Raw genomic sequence first — 4,856 nt, 5'->3', positions numbered from 1 at the left:
TTATGTCAGTTATTTGCTGTTGTATCGCAGATTTTCAAAATGCAAATGATCTGTTTACTTTATTTTCAAAGAACAGTTTGTTTTGTTATTGTTTGGTTGGTGTCTTATATGAAACTGCGACATTGCGCAATTTATTGGACAGACTTGTTTAAGATCACACAGCGTAATTTGAGTGGCATTTTATTTCGTATTTTTAAATCATCTTTTTATTTTTGACTATCTGTAAATTTAGTTTCCTGCTCTTAATTGTGAATGCATACTTGATGGTTTTAAATGCTCCTGAAATTAAGTGCTGCTTGACGAGCCTATATTGTGTATGCATGTGACGTCATTGAAGGCCTTAGGTTGAAATGCATGGCCCGCCACTGAGTATAGGCCTTTCTAAAGTCCGAAAAAAAAAACCCTGCTGTACCTCAAGAAAAGCTAGTGGCGAGTGCGTTGTACAAACTCATCAAAAACAGCCCAAAACACTGTTGTGCAAAAGTTGTGATCTGCAAATTTATTACGCTATGATAATTAAATGGAATGTTATGAGACAAAGTTTATCTTTGTCTCATAACACTTTCATTACACTTTATCAACACAAATGGAAAAACAATGATAACAAAAGTGCAGTATACGCACACTTAAAAGAAACAAACCACACAATTGAAGATGAACAAGTAAAAATCCTAGGAACAGAAAAGAGATGGTTTGAAAGGGGAGTAAAGGAAGCGATTTTTGTTAAAAAATTTTCACCCTCTCTGAACCGTGAAGGAGGTATCAGATTTAACCTGTCTCCTATTTACAATAACTTGTTGACCAGTAAGGGACATAGACATGCTGATCAGGCTAACTGAAAGTAGCTATTCAGCCTTAGCCCAAACAATAGGCCTAATCAAGACCCAATGATAGGGAGTTTAGAAACCAATGGGCCTCTTCACCATAGGGGCGTGACTAACCATCCCCACCCAGTCCTCAAACAGGCCACGCTCAGCCTTTTAGCGCAGAGCAACTTCCCGGAGTCTTCACGGAGACTTCAGGGTTGTCTACCGCTGACGAAGCTTCTGTGAGAGAAGCGAAACGTCCTTTTTTGTTTTTTTTTTTGTTTGGTTTTATTTTTTTTGTTTTTTACCCACAGGTACAGATGACGACTGACAGAACCCTTTCTACGATGAGACAAAGTTGTTTTGTGTGCAAGGACAACGCCGAGGATTTAGATAGGTTCATAGGGCCAAGGGCCACATCTATTGGTGAAACTTCATTTGGGGAAAAAAAGCGACCTTAAAGCTGTGTTTTTAGATTTCTCCCTTTCATACCCACTGTTTTCACATAATGACCGAATATTTATCAGTCCTTGTCTATCAAGGTAGAAGATTGAAAATTTCATGTACCTGTGTTTCAAAGGAATACATAAGAACATAATTTCAAAAATGTTTGTACCATGGTTCAAAACTATATTTCACTGGAGAATCTCCAGAGGAATTCATCCCTTACTGTGATGTACTACCTCCTTTGTTGTTGGGTCTGTTCTGACTCTTGAGAGAAAGAATGGAGGATACTGTTTGAAGTATTTCCCGCTAACTGTGATTCACTCTTTCTTTTATTGTTTGTGATGTCATGATTTGGCATGAGGGTGGAGGACCCCAAAAAATCAGGGAGGCAGGAGGAGCAGGGTGGACTGAACAAAAAATACATGCAAAAAATACTTGCAAGAGTACATACAGTGGAAAAACTAACTCAAATACATGAACACAAAGCATAAATGCTTTGAAATGCCCCCCCCCCACCCCCAGCCCCCCTGACACAAATGAACAATATCTGAGTATTTGGCAGTTTTGCTTTGTTTTACAAAATAATTTGTCAATGTTAATGTTTCAAAAACGTTCACAAAAATAAGAGCAGGATCATTTGGAAGGGGCACAAATGTCTCTAAACTGTCACATGCTGATGGCCTCTCAGTGACAGGACTCACTCTGCCCTCAGAAGTGGTGGTTGCATCATGAATTGAACTGGTAGAGAGTTGTTGCTCAGGGCGAGATGCGGCTGCAAAGCCTCTATACCAGGGGTGTAAACTCATTTCACATTGTCGGCCACGTATGGCCTCGGTAGATGTCAAGTGGACCGGACCATTAAAATTATACCATAGTCTGCTATAAATAACGAAAATAACATGTCTTTCCTTTGTTTTGGTCTAAAGAAGCACAAGAACATTAGGAAAATGTTGAAATTGAATGAACATATCTTTTACAAAACATTTCATGAAGCACCTTCGATTTCCTTAGACAAATGTGCAATTTACTTTTATCATTCACATATCTTTTACAAAACATTTCATCAAGCACCTTAGATTTCCTTAGACAAATGTGCAATTTACTTTTATTATTCACATATATGCATTGCAACTGATCCCGCTGATTGTACAAAGGCACAAAACTTTAACAAATGGTATTGAAAAATATAGTAATGCACTTTAAGATTAAACAAGATTTACAAAGAAATGAATTTTTAAACAATTTACACATGTGCATATAAATCTAAATTTAATCCCTGCCTACACCTTACAAACTAAGGAGAGTGCTATTAAATGTGTGAAGAATCAAGTGTTCTCATGTCCTTGATAGTGTCTGCTGTGTTGTGTCTCTCAGTGACAGACTGAGGCTGCTGTTGTCTTCTTCTCTGATCAAAACAATGTTGTCTTCTACTCTGATCAAAACAGTGTGCCCCCTAGCGGATACTCCATGAATTGCACTTTATTAAAAATATTCATTCGGTGTCTTTATGCATTTTTTTCACTTTTTTCAGTTTTTCACAATTATCCTGCGGGCATGATCGAACCTCCTTGGGGGCCGGTTACGGCCCGCGTGCCGTATGTTTGACACCACTGCTCTAGACCTTCTGGTTGATGGCCGATCTTTACTACTTGTGGTATTTAGTTGATCATTTGAAACTTCCACTTGGCGTTGCGTTCTCTTTGAACAGATTGAGGCATGAATCCTGAATTGAGAAATATGAGACAAAATATCCAAGGACTCTACAGTGAAATATAGTTTTGAACCAGGGGTTCGAGCTTATGCTTATGAGAACGATGCCTCTCACCAGCAGACAGGCTGTTGGGGGCGTGTTAACATTCATGTTTTGACGCAATTTTGCAATGCTTTAGATTCACTTGTTCGCAGTGATGGAATAAAGACATGTTTACACTCAGTTGTGTGTACTCCATTATCAGTGCCACATTGGTGACCCCGGTGTCGAATATGTTTTGAGCAGTGGATGAAAATGTGTCTTCTTCGGCCACATCGCCCCCATACCGCCACTACCGCGAGGCTGCCGGAGTTCTGGCAGACCTTTGTGGTGTTAGCATATCAAAGCGCTTTTCCACATACGAGGAATCACCACTGTTGAGCCGAAGCTTTACATGGTCGTGGCGGCCCTCGACCAACTGACTGCTCGTTGTGTTCTGCAGCCCTTGCTTACACATCCACAAAACAGGAGTATGACGCGCTCAAACAGCTCTTGCTCAGACGGTTCAGTTTGTCGGACTCAGAGAGAGCTGAGAGACTCCTTTCCCTGCCAAGGTTGGGTGATGGCACGGCAGTGGATCTCATGGTCAAAATGTTGTCTCTCTTCAGCTCAGATGAGGGCGGATTCCCTTTCCCGCACATTTTCCTATGACAACTACCACCTCTTGTGCGCGCGATGTTGGCAAACTCCGCTTGTCTGGCGGACGGGCGATTATCGAGACCGAGGAAGTTGATCGAGTTCTGCTGGCTACGAGACGATTCATTCGGCGCAAAGGCTCAGCGTTGTGTATCTCCCTGCACCTACGAGCCTTTGGGAAACTTCAATGCTGGCGTTCAGTTGCGACTGTAGGTGCCGGCAGAGAAAACGAACTGCTCTTCATCACGGACTCATCATCAGGAAGACGTTTCCTAGTTGACAGTGGGTCGCGAGTTAGCCTGCTTATGCTCACTGCCGCTGACAAGATGGCAGGTAGTTGCAGGTCACCCCTGTGTGCGGCTGACGGTTCGCCCATGGTCAATTTTGGATCCAAGGCTCTAACTGTGTGCTTCCATGGACGCGATTTCCAGTGGAACTCTATTGTTGCTTCAATCACTGTTCTAATTCGGGGCGCGGATTTCTTGTGTGCACACGGACTGCTAGGGGGCATTGCTAATCGCAGTTTGATTGACGCTATCTCTTTCGCTACTTTTCCGAGTAAAGCTGGGGGACTCGAAACATTGACGCAGGCAAATGATTTGGCATCATGCAACATTTATCAACGTTTGCTGACGGATTTTCCGTCATGAACGACTCCCGCTTTTCCCACGGTCATTGCGAAGCACGGGCAGAGCATTTCATCCCCACCATTGGCCCGCCAGTATTGGGCCTTTTCCTATAAATGCCTTCTCCTCTGACACAGCTTCATTCGAGTCCTCTTCACCAACATGAACCAGACAACTGGCACTTTAACCTTCCTCCAGTAAGTATGTCATCAGTTGGTGAGAGATATGGAGGGCTGCCGGCGACCACAACATCATTCACAAAGTGGTCCTTCTTGACCTGAGGATTTCATTAATGACGAGTTCAGATTCTGATCTTTCACTTGGCCACTTCTCTTCTGTCATTTTCAGAAGGTCTGGGCCTTCAAGCCATCCAATCCGCCTCAATATAGTTGTTCCACACTCAGTCCTCTCGAAGCATCTTCTGACAGATTTTGTGCTGCACGGTGTCAGCTACGGGAATCGAACCGGGAACAAGGGGGGAAAAAGGCCGCTCTATCCTTTCCTCCCTTCAAATTTGATTTATTCCCGAAGGTCGTCCCTCCCGGTAACGGGCTTCCAAGGGACGAGAGGCCTCGAGTGAGAGAGAGAGAA

At 42.9% G+C, this 4,856-nt stretch overlaps 1 long non-coding RNA gene across 1 annotated transcript in view; it reads left to right on the top strand.

The window, feature by feature from the left end:
• Nucleotides 1–4,856, top strand: part of LOC109521846 (uncharacterized) — a 16,579-nt gene that overhangs the window by 307 nt on the left and 11,416 nt on the right. Inside the window, exon 2 of the long non-coding RNA XR_002169442.1 lies at nt 4,468–4,470. This is a non-coding gene — a long non-coding RNA (uncharacterized LOC109521846). The remainder of the gene's footprint in view (nt 1–4,467; nt 4,471–4,856) is intronic.

The sequence above is a fragment of the Hippocampus comes genome, unplaced genomic scaffold, assembly GCF_001891065.2.
Source record: "Hippocampus comes isolate QL1 unplaced genomic scaffold, H_comes_QL1_v1.1 scaffold280, whole genome shotgun sequence".
NCBI lineage: Eukaryota > Metazoa > Chordata > Actinopteri > Syngnathiformes > Syngnathidae > Hippocampus > Hippocampus comes.
Note: the sequence above shows the minus strand (reverse complement) of the source record. Positions and strands in the feature narration are given on the sequence as shown.